Here is a 13,005-nt window from a genome sequence, read left to right on the forward strand (position 1 = left end):
AGTAGACATCTGTATGCTTGAAGTTTTATTATTTTTATGTCAATATTAAACTTCTATCTTGAATCTTTCGGATCTGAACATTCATGCCACAATAAAGAAAATTACATTGAGAAATATGTTAGGAAGCATTCCACATCAAAAATTCTGTTTTTATCATTTACCTACTCGAGGACGAGCAGGAATTAAGCTTGGGGATGCTTGATACGTCTCCAATGTATCTATAATTTTTTATTGTTCCATGCTATTATATATTCTGTTTTGGATGTTTAATGGGCTTATTTATACACTTTTATATTATTTTTGGTACTAACCTATTAACCAGAGGCCCAGCCCAAATTGCTGTTTTTTTGCCTATTTCAGTGTTTCGCAGAAAAAGAATATCAAACGGAGTCCAAACGGAATGAAACCTTCGGGAGCGTGATTTTTGGAGCAAACATGATCAAGAGGACTTGGAGTGGACGTCAAGCAATCAATGAGGAGGCCACGAGGCTGGGGCGCACCTACCCCTGGGCGCGCCCTCCACCCTCATGGGCCCCTCGTGGCTCCACCGACCTACTTCTTCCTCCTATATATACCTACGTACCCTGAAAACATCAAAGAGCACCACGAAACCTAATTCCACCGCCGCAACCTTCTGTACCCAAGAGATCCCATCTTGGGGCCTTTTCCAGAGCTCCGCCAGAGGGGGCATTGATCATAGAGGGCCTCTACATCAACTTCATGGCCCCTCCGATGATGTGTGAGTAGTTTACCTCAGACCTTCGAGTCCATAGTTATTAGCTAGATGGCTTCTTCTCTCTCTTTGGATCTCAATACAAACACTACTAGAAATCCCCATATTTCCGATGGTGAAATCTAATAGCCGACGGACCATCGGGTATTACCGTAATAGCCGACAGTAGTTATAATGGCCGATGGTTAGTGTCAACACACGAGTATAACCACTAATACCCGACGGTATACTAGAATGCCCGACAGTGAAAATCCACCCCTCGGATATCCAACTTCATGCCCGAGGGTTCATCGTAAAGCCCGATGGTTTTTCCTACACCCACGGGGATTACATGTAATGCCCGACGGGTTTCCCTACACTCACGGGGATTACATGTAATGCCCGACGGTTAATTGTAATGCTCGACGGTTTTTGGTACACCCTCGGGGATTACATGTAATGCCCGATGGTTAATTGTAATGCTCGACGATTTTTGGTACACCCTCGGGGATTACATGTAATGCCCGACGGTTTTTGCCACACCCATGGGGATTACATGTAATGACCGACGGTGAAATTTAATAGCTGAAGGTGAAAACAAAACTCTAACCTATGGGAGGACATGGCCGACGGTAGATATGTGCCTCTCGGTTATTTGAGAAAATACCCGACGGTGTATAGCGATAACCGGCGGGTGACTTTCCCTCTAGATGATATGTTTCAATGGACAACATATGTAGAATGACTGATGTTATATTCCAGATAATTCAGTATAAGAAGATTCCATGAACTAGCATCTAGCATTGCTATTGTAAGAGAGTGCATTGTGTTCTTTTTCACAATTAATATATAGGATGCTTAAAAAATTGGTACAGGATAATACAAATATGATGTTTAAAAAAATTGCACTTACAAAAGTACTAGTTTGATAATTTCTTAGTCATGTACTTCTGTAACTTGGCTTGTGCGTATCTTTAGTTTTCCTAATAAATGCAACTTTGTCTAGAAGGACCCCGACCTTCACATGTATTAATTATTAAATGCAAATGTGTTGTGAAGTATTAATTACATCTTGAATTATAACGACGATGACTGTTGTATTTTAAAATTAAGAAAGTGGAATGCTATGCATACGATCCTATACGTACATATGATCCTTTTTCCTGAAGCAGTGCGACCATTCTTTTTCCTCCTAACCAAGAAAGTAAAAGGGAGGCATCACCCTTTCTACAAAGATTCTGCCACATGGAGCCACAGAGGCCTTACCGTTTCAAAGTGATGTCGTCCCCTACATCGGTGAGGCTATGTTCGTACAATATGAACCCGTTCGTATTCTTCATCACCATTTTAGGTCCTTAGTTAACACGTACGGATGGTCATGAAGTACTAGTACTATTGTGACTTATAACAAGCCCGAGTTCTGTATTTCAAAACTAAAAAAGAGTCATTATGTACAAATGATTCTTTATGTACAATCCTTATCAGACACACCACAAACACAACAAATCGACCATTAAGCTGTGGTCACTCTTTCTTCCTCTGAAAGAAAAAGGGCAATCTCGCCAGCGTCTCTCCCAAGGAGAGTTCCTTCGCCTCCGTCCTTCGGTGGCTCCCCTCCATCGACGACCTCGATCGTCCGTGCTAGGGGGGTCGCTGGATCCACGTGTGTGTGTGTGTGTGTGTCTGGATAGTTTTAGGCTAAAGTAGCTTCTTTTTAGGTTGCTCATCGTCTTGGCTTCAGTGACGGTGATGGCGGCGCTGAATAAAGATACTTCAAATCCTTCCCCGACAAGTCGATCAGCCCTATGGTTGGGGGTGGTTTTGAAAACCATCCTGTTCAAGTAAGGATGGTGTGTCGGTGGCATCCTTGTGGTGGACATGTACCCTCGGGCTCCACCATTGCGACGGCATCTGTCCCAACATCGGCGCGAAGCTTGGGAGGTAGTCCAGGAGCGGATGTAGATTGTGGACTACATCGACGACATCTGGAAGACGGAACGTGTGTTGGGTTTGTGGTTTATGGATGCCAAGTGTGGTTTCCTCCTTCGACGTCTTAGTCGTGCTGGGGTGCTAGATCTTGAGTTCGATAGCGTGTCTGGGGTGTTGCCTAGATCTGATTCATTTAGCAACAATGACTTCAATTTTGGTGAGCCACCTCGGAGGTCCACAAATCTGCATATCAGCGATTGAGCCACGTCGAGATTGGGTGAGGAGGTGATACATCTTTCTTTTCTTCAGTGGCTGCTGTGGTCGTGCTGTAGGCAGGTGGCGGAGAGTTGGTGTCTAGCTAGCTCAGAGATGTCCTGCTATCTTTTTCAGTTTTGTCATGTCGATCCTTACGTGGCTTGTACATTCATCTTTATGATATGAATGAGACACGTATTACCATGCAAAAGAAAAAAATTCGGTGCGCGGTGGAACCAAATACAACACACCAATGGATCATCCAAGGCATTATGAACATTTTTCGCAACAAAAAAATCATATTATGATCATCCAAGAATCGTGTATGTGCCCAACGAACTGTGAGAAATCTAAGAATAAAAATAAGATTAAAAGAGGCCCAAAAATGAGAAGTTAAAAGTTGTTGTACTCTTATATGATTTCATCTACTATCTACTACCCCTATAAAAGAAAGAGAAGGCAGATCCAACTTAAAATCTGGACCGTCTAATCACATCATCAACGGCCTAGATACGTCGCTAACGAAATAGTCTTCATTAACGAAACGCTAATCCCCCGCTTCGTCTCACCCCGCATGTCCTCTGTTCAAAACTAGTGCTCCGCCATTCAAAAAAAGAGCAAACAACGCACACCCCCAAGTCCTCTCACCCCGCCCGCACGACCTCGACCTCTCGCCCACTCCTCCTCTCTCCTCCCGCAGTCGTTAGCCGCCGGAGACGCCCGCCACGCCCTTCGCCGCGGGAGCCGCCGCCGAGCCCGTCCGTCACGCCCGAGCCACCGCCCTTCGCCGCGGGAGCCCCTTCGTCATGGGAGCCACCGCTGAGCCCATCCATCGCACCCGAGCCGCCGCCTGGCACGAGCCAGGGTGCTGGCGACGCGACGAATCGTCCACGTCGGCCCCTCACCGATCTGTGCCGGCTTTTGCATCGCCATGCCGCCGTCTTCATCCACCTCTCACTGCATACTGTTATGGGTGGCCGGCGAATAAACCCACCTACTGCCATATTCGTCTCAAGATTGAACGCACCTCACCCATCCTTCGTTTCACACGTTGTTGACACCAGATTTTGGCACGGCGTAGAACTTAATTAAGATGGTCTTAAATGGAGAAGTGCTCAAAGTGAGAAAGTTTCGTATCATAAAAGGAAAAACTTTGATATTTGGGCCATAGTCATCCGGTCTCATCTCTAAGGCCGAAGTTGTGTTCGAAGTACTCAGATTTTGTATTCAGAACACTATTCGACTGATTACACCCCCAAGACTGCCCCATATTGAAAACTGATCTACATGAATTGTCTTCGTCTCGTCGAAAAGATTGATTTTGATATAAAGATCGTCTCAATCCGAGGTCATATGCAAAAGTTAGAGCCCGCACAGCGCGACCCTCCAGTGCGCAAAAATATGACGCCCGAAACCAGACACATATGTGGGTATGTCTAATGTGCTGCGTGAATAATTAGCTGTCTTGCACGAGCGATTTGACCCTCGAGATGACCTCTGATGAAAAAACGTTCAACATGAAAGTAGTTTGTCTCATCGAAATGGTCAAGATTTCTTTTGGCCTCGTTTCCATCCGAGGTCGTTTGTCACCACAAAAAGGACCCTCAAAGTACAGCCAGTTTAAACCGAACAGTTCTGGAAAGTTCGGATAATACGAGTCCGAATTTGACTAGGGTTTTGGACGTGAATTGATGTAATTTTCTTGTAAGGAAAGCCTAGATAAATCCTTTGCTTGTACGGGAAGTCCAGCCGCCTCTTATATATGCTGGGGGTGACGGCCGATTGAAACAACACACAATCGAACAAATCTATCTACATCTTTTACCTTTACTTTTCCTTCTCCCTTGTTCTTCTTCTTCCTTGTTCTTTGCTTGTTCTTCTTGTTGCAGGGCACCGAACCTCGAGGCCCTAGGGGCGATCAGGTCGACCTAGGGCAGCCCATAGCCTCCGCGCGCCCTGACGGGGTCCCTCCCGGGCGTGTGGGGTTTCGGGTCTACAAAAGCGCCTGCCGGATTGCTTGCGTACCGCGCTTCCGGACGGGTCTCCTTCGACGCGAGCTGTGGTGCGTCACCCTCGGCGTTGGAGATACACGGTGACGTGTTCGTGTGCGAACACACTTTTTGGCGACTTCGCTGGGGACGAAGCTTTGAACGGTCTCCGGCCCCTTCTTGCTATGAAGAGATCGTCATCTAGGGTTTCACATCTACGAAGGTAATATGAATACCCAATTCACTTATGTAGATGCAAATAATGCATATGTTGTTGCTAGATCGTCTAATGAGCATAATGTATCGGCTAGCCCTAGTTTTATCAATCATGTATCTAATTATGTGCAACAGCCGATTCAGAATAATCTTCATGCTTCAACTTCATATAATTTCAGCAACATGCAACATATGTATCCCAACTCCCATGCATCGGCAACCCCACAAATCTATATGCCGATGAACAAGATGATGAGTTCGGTTAATCAAGTTGATACACACCATGTAGGAACTTCCAATAGGATGCAACAAAGTGTTTCAACTTTTTATTCATCGGCAAATAACTTGCAGTTTGTTAATCCAAACGTGTCGGTGGATAGGGGAATTGGCCATGCTACTACTAGTTATTCGGCCAATTACCCTCAAACATCATATGCTACACCTCATGCTACTAATTTTCTAGCACCATACGCAACTATTGATGTCCATAATTCGGCTCCCCACCTTCATGGTCATGGCCGAATAAGTGAAACTTCTATCGGAGCACAAATGCATTCACCTACTACCGTGGCATATCATGTCCCCCCAACACAATTACAGAATTTCGGTGACATATCGTTACCGAAAGAGTCTAAAAGTGTCGGGGGCAATTCTATCCAGATTGGGTCATTCAGAAAAATCTTACGTCTTTTTGGGATGAATGCAATGTTGTTCTACATGAATTAATAAAAGAGGGAAAGCCTATTATGCCAAAAAGAGAAAGCATTGGGTGTGGATAGAATTATCAAAAAAGATGGTGATTCGGATAATAAAGTTAATTCGGCTATTGAAAAGACCGAATCAAATATTACGTATGCCGAATCTATTCTAGAAAAACAGGATGACAAGGTGTTGGGGAGCTATTCGAAAGAGGAACAACCTATCGTTCAAGTAACGCAACCATCATGCTCTCCCAACGTGTTTGAAAAGGTATGTCTAGCAAGTGATTTACCTATCTTCCGATTTGGTCGCAGCTTTATTGTTGATGCTTCTATAAGAGAAATTCTCATAAGTAATTTTGAAAGATCAATGACGAGGGAAATTTACTTGTTAGAAATAAAACTGTTATAGAACATATCGGTCAGTCTATTGTGCCATTTATAAAGACTGATAGTGACCTATTATTGCAGCCAAAGTTTTCCCCATTGCTTTATCAAAATTTCATATCTAATTGGGTAGCTTTGCTTGTTTCTTACTTGGCTTGCACTTGGTCTCAATTGAGACATGTGTATTCTAACTATTTTCGTTTCAGAAATTTAAAGCCAAGGTCAAATTCTTTTGAAAAATCCGATGCTAATATAATATATTATCCAAATACATCGGAGATAGGGTGTAAAACACAATGCATAGCCGAATGGGGAGATTCTAAATCTGAACCATTCGTTTGTTCAACTCCAAAGCCGTTTGCACACCAAGATCGGCTAGAAAATAAGAAGTATACCTTCAATTCAAGCATGTGTGATCAAATATTTGATTTGTTGCTGAAAAATAATTACATTAAAGTTCTTGATCACCATGTGAAGCCATCAATCCGAGGACGAATGTATTGCAAGTTGCATGATTCGTCCAAGCATAATTTTGAGGATTGCAACATGTTTCGTCAAATAGTTAAATCGGCCATTGATAAAGGACGATTAAAATTTGTTGAAACACCAAGGGATGACCAGTCTATTCTGATTGGTCCTAATGGAAAAAGGTTTTTGAATCGGCTGCTTCAAGACGATTCCTTTAAAGATGAGAAGGTAAAAACTACAGGTGATGGGATCAAGCTTTCAAGGAAAAAAGTTGTCCAAGAGCACAATGAAAATATTCTTGAAGGCATGAGTTCTATCGAAGATACAATCAAGACGCCAAGGATTGGGGGGCAACAAGAAAATCCAAAGATCGATGCAAGTCAAGACAAAGGAGATAAAGGCCGCAATAAGCACAAGTGCAAGAAATCCAAGGTCACTTTTGCACAATTATTAGATAAATATCAAAAGAAGAGTGAAGAGAAAGGTGCTTGTCGGCCAACTAATGGAAAAGCATCAAGATCACCCCCTAGGCGCAAACCCGAGGATTGGTATTAGCAAAATGAGAATTCTAATGCGGTATATTCATATCCATATTTTGTGCCGCCAATGCCAATGACATGGATACCTTCCTATGATCATGTAAATCCATATCCATCGTGGGACAAGTATGATACAAGGGTGCATTCCTCATCTTATTTTAGACCATCTCACAAACATTATGCAGCTCCAAAAGGATCAACATTGAACAATCACATGTCAAAGACCGTTTCAATCATAAGGAATCGGTCCGGAGCTCAAGGAATAAGAAAGGGGTGGTCAAACAAATTTATCGTGTTAAAAAAGATGGCCGTAAGAGTGCTACTTCAGATTTGATCTCAAATTAGAAGGAGCCAATTAAAGTATTGACATTGGCTACTAATGGCGATGAGGCAAGTCAATCAAGTACCAAATCTGAAGAGAAGAAGTTGAGAGTGCACATGGTAAAACAAGAATTGCCATTGCTTCAAACAAAATCACAGCCAGGGTGCCCACTCGGCTTATCATATTGGCAAAAGAAGAAGTTACAAAAACTTAGTGCACAAGAATTTGAAGAAAGGAATATGGCATGGGTTCCAAAGGAAGTATTCAAAATAATAATTATGTGCAAGCTTCCTTTACAAGGAGTGCGGCAAATGTGAAGAAGGAAAAGAGTGAAAACTATGAAGGACCAAGCCGAAGGTTTCAACATCTTCGGTCCACACATTATCCATTTTCTTCAACAATGTCGTTGATGCCTATGCCATGGAATTTCTCATCGGGTATGATTGGTTACCCTCAATGGGCTTATTTTAAACCATGGATGCAATATAATTTCTTACATCATGAAAGGGTATTACCAAATCATCATATGTTTGATTAGCTTTACTTTTGTTGCTAATCCAAATGGCCGATATATACTTATCGTCCTAAGCACATAAAATGGCCGATGGAATGTTGACATCGTCCTTAGGAAAAGCATCGTGCAAGTTATTTTTCGGCACACAAGTTTGCCGAAAAACAGGGGGCATGTGTTGACACCAGATTTTGGCACGGCGAAAAACTTAATTAAGATGGCCTCAAATGGAGAAGTGCTCAAAGTGAGAAAGTTCCGTATCGTCAAAAGGAAAAACTTTGATATTTGGGCCATAGTCATCCGGTCTCATCTCTAAGGCCGAAGTTGTGTTCGAAGTACTCAGATTTTGTATTCAGAACACTATTCGGCTGATTACGCCCCCAAGACTGCCCCATATTGAAAACTGATCTACACGAATTGTCTTCGTCTCGTCGAAACGATCGATTTTGATTTAAAGATCGTCTCAATCCGAGGTCATATGCAAAAGTTAGAGCCCGCACAGCGATTGAGCCGCGTCGAGCTTGGGTGAGGAGGTGATACGTCTTTCTTTTCGTCAGTGGCTGATGTGGTCGTGCTGCAGGCAGGTAGCGGAGAGTTGGTGTCTAGCTAGCTCAGAGATGTCCTGCTATCTTTTCAGTTTTGTCATGTCAATCCTTACGTGGCTTGTACTTTCATCTTTATGATATGAATGAGACACGTATTACCATGCAAAAGAAAAAAATCCGGTACGCGGTGGAACCAAATACAACACACCAATGGATCATCCAAGGCATTATGACCATTTTTCGCAACAAAAAAACCGTATTATGATCATCCAAGAATCGTGTATGTGCCCAACGAACTGTGAGAAATCTAAGAATAAAAATAAGATTAAAAAAGGCCGAAAAAATATAAGTTAAAAGTTGTTGTACTCTTATATGATTTCATCTACTATCTACTACCCCTATAAAAGAAAGAGAAGGCGGATCCAACTTAAAACCTGGACCGTCTAATCACATCATCAACGGCCTAGATACGTCGCTAACAAAATAGTCTTCGTTAACGAAACGCTAATCCCCCGCTTCGTCTCACCCCGCATGTCCTTTGTTCAAAACCACCGCTCCGCCATTCAAAAAAAGAGCAAACAAAGCACACCCCCACGTCCTCTCGCCCCAACCGCACGACCTCGACCTCTCGCCCACTCCTCCTCTCTGTTCCTCCCGCACCCGTTAGCCGCCGGAGACGCCCGCCACGCCCTTCGCCGCGGGTGCCACCCTTCGCCGCGGGAGCCGCCGCCGAGCCCGTCCGTCGCGCCCGAGCCACCGCCCTTCGCCGCGGGAGCCCCTTCACCATGGGAGCCGCCACCGAGCCCATCCATCGTGCTCGAGCCGCCGTCTGGCGCGGGCCAGGTTGCTGGCGACGCGACGAATCGTCCACGTCGGCCCCTCACCGATTTGTGACGGCTTTTGCATCGCCATGTCGCCGTCTTCATCGACCTCTCACTGCGTACTGTTATGGGTGGCCGGCGAATAAGCCCACCTACTGCCATATTCGTCTCAAGATTGAACGCACCTCACCCATCCTTCGTTTCACAGGTTGTTGACACCAGATTTTGGCACGGTGAAGAACTTAATTAAGATGGCCTCAAATGGAGAAGTGCTCAAAGTGAGAAAGTTCCGTATCGTCAAAAGGAAAAACTTTGATATTTGGGCCATAGTCATCCGGTCTCATCTCTAAGGCTGAAGTTGTGTTCGAAGTACTCAAATTTTGTATTCAGAACACTATTCAGCTGATTTCGCCCCCAAGACTGCCCCATATTGAAAACTGATCTACATGAATTGTCTTCGTCTCGTCGAAACGATCGATTTTGGTATAAAGATCATCTCAATTCATGGTCATATGCAAAAGTTAGAGCCCGCACAGCACGACCCTCCAGTGAGCAAAAATATGACGCCCGGAACCAGACACATATGTGGGTATGTCTGATGTGTTGCGTGAATAATTACCTGTCTTGCACGAGCGATTTGACCCTCGAGATGACCTCTGATGAAAAAACGTTCAACATTAAAGTTGTTCGTCTCGTCAAAACGACCAAGATTGCTTTTGGGCTCGTTTCCATCCAAGGTCGTTTGTCACCACAAAAAGGGCCCTCAAAGTACAGCCAGTTTAAACCAAACAGTTTTGGAAAATTCGAATAAAACCAGTCCGAATTTGACTAGGGTTTTGGACGTGAATTGATGTAATTTTCTTGTAAGGAAAGCCTAGATTAATCATTTGCTTGTACAGGAAGTCCAGCCGCCTCTTATATATGTTGGGGTGACGGCCGATTGAAACAACACACAATCAAACAAATCTATCTACATCTTTTACCTTTACTTTTCCTTCTCCCTTGTTCTTCTTCTTCCTCGTTCTTCGTCTGTTCTTCTTGTTGTAGGGCAGCGAACCTCGAGGCCCTAGGGGCGCTCAGGTCGACCTAGGGCAGCCCATAGCCGCCGCGCGCCCTGACGGGGTCTCTCCCGGGAGTGTGGGGTTTCGGGTCTACAAAAGCGCCTGCCGGATTGCTTGCATACCGCGCTTCCAGACGGGTCTCCTTCGACGCGAGCTGCGGTGCATCACCCTCGGCGTTGGAGGTACACGGTGACGTGTTCGTGTGCGAACACAGGCCAGCCCCCAATTTGTTGTGCCACCATCCCTGTCACTGGTACAGCAGATCCATTCGGTTTTTTTTTCAAATTTGAGAGAAGATGGATAAGTAACAAATCTGTGTCCAGATTATCTTCAGTTCGTGCTATTTATCCATCAGTTTGTCATAATCATGTTTTGATCCCAGAGACCCATATCCCAATGTGTTTATGTATTTGTGGTTCAAGAGATGAACAAATGCGCTCCTGTCAGATCGATATTTGTGAATCTGCAAGCAAGGGTGAGCTCCAAGGTAGCGACGCCGTGGGCGGCGGTGGCAGCGCTGGCCGCTGTTGGCAGCAGGAATTCACCATCGGCCCTCAAATCCACCATACTATGCTGCTGCACAATCTCAACCAGGTGGGGGATTCTTCTTATGTGGCGCACATTAACACTTATCTAGGTGAAAACCCATTCTTGAAGAACTTGCCAATTGACCCATCCGGCAGTCAGCTTATTAGGGACGGTGTCATTTTCAGACCATGAGATTGCTTTGTAGATAGCTACAGAGTCATGCTCATTTACTCTATCCACATAAATTGTCTGCTAGTCGTTGCTTATGTTAATTCATTGCTGAATCGTTTGTCAATAGGTTGATCAATGTAGCTATAACTGGAACCATTGATGAGAGAGCAATAAATAAGAAAAGAGTTCTTAACCCATGGGATAGGAATGAAAATCATACGCTGTGCCTCAACTCTGCACAGGCCATTGGATGTACTGTGTCAACATTGGCAGGCATGATTTAGTGGAAGGAAGGGTATGTCTTCTACTCCCCACTTGTTATCTTTCTTGTAGCTTATGATGTAGCGTGATTGGTATAGACTGTTGCGCATCTCTAAACTATCTGTTTAACCTTGCGTCTCCCTTCAATTTTGTCTTGTCCTGTATAGTGATATTTAAACTTTCTGTGATGAATTGGCAGGTATATTTTGGTATCGAATACTTTTGTCATTGCTAAATGTTGTGTATCCTTTGGGCTTCTTAACTGTATCCCAACAAATAAACTAGCATGAGTACTATATAAGCAAAAGTTATTAAATATAGTTTTTTTGTTCGGCGGGCTAATTGAGTTGTAGGACCAAGTAGAATTTTACCAAGGGCACTTAATTGGAGATGGAAAGAACAGTTGCATTGGAAGTAGATTACATGATGGGTAAAGAACAATCCAGAGTTCAGACATCATGTGCACCTTTGTTGTTTCTAGATGCTTACCTGTCATGGGAATGTTCATGATCCGCAAGCCAGGGCATTCGGTACTAACCAGTGACCAAGAAAAGGTAACAGATGGGAGCTCTTCTAATCTCATTTGTAAATATGTTGAACTATTGATATTGTTTGGTCTGCAGAGTTGAAGGGGCGACACATTAGGAGCACGATAGCATTTGAGGACTAGCCACATGGTACCAACAAGCAGTTGGAGTTTAATGTCTGGCAGACTCTACTCAGTAAGCAGCATTTGTTTTTGTTTAATGAACCTTTGTAACGGAGAGTTATGTTTTCTTAGAAACTAACGGAGGTGCAAGTATACGCCCATGTGTACTCGCTAGAAGGCTAATGCTAAAGTGTGCATCCAAGTGATTGTTGCATCTACATTTACACATGTATGGTTTTTTACAAAATTTTAGGTAGCATTCCCATATAATGTTAAATTACCTTCCTCACTTCAATTTGGCTTTGGTCAACAATTTAATCGAGCCAGGCCCATTTCCATCATTGTGTTTATCTAAGGCGGCTCTATCATGACTGAACCTTATGGTGTGCTCAGCTATGAGAAACCTTGTTAGTACTATGTAAATGTAGCCCAGAAGACAAATGCATCACGATACGAGGACGAAGACCACACTTGATAGCCTACAGTTGTCATGCTTGTTTCTTTGTACATATGCCTTGTTTGCTTGTTTCTCTATACATATGCGTTGTTTGCTTGCATATCTAAATTTGCTATCATTTCTTATGTGCAAAACTAGATAAACTAAACCATGTTAATTCAAAAATCATTAATAGGAAAACATATGAAAGTATGAACAATAGTTTATTTGTACTTCATGTATAATTTATTCAGGTCGCAGCGAATGAATTAGTAGACATGAAAGAATTTAGGCTAACCATCCGGAATAATTTTCCTTTATATAAGCATTGTTGAACCATGCTCGGTAAAGCCTCTGTACATATGCATTTAAATTATAATACATATACATGCAAAGATTATTTCACCTTGGGGCACATGCTGCTAGTTTATGCTTTTTGTACATGCCATTCTTAATTAGTTTACTATATGCCCAAACTAGCCAATAGAGATATGTTAGTTTACTCATT

Source organism: Triticum urartu, chromosome 7 (genome assembly GCF_003073215.2).
Source record: "Triticum urartu cultivar G1812 chromosome 7, Tu2.1, whole genome shotgun sequence".
NCBI lineage: Eukaryota > Viridiplantae > Streptophyta > Magnoliopsida > Poales > Poaceae > Triticum > Triticum urartu.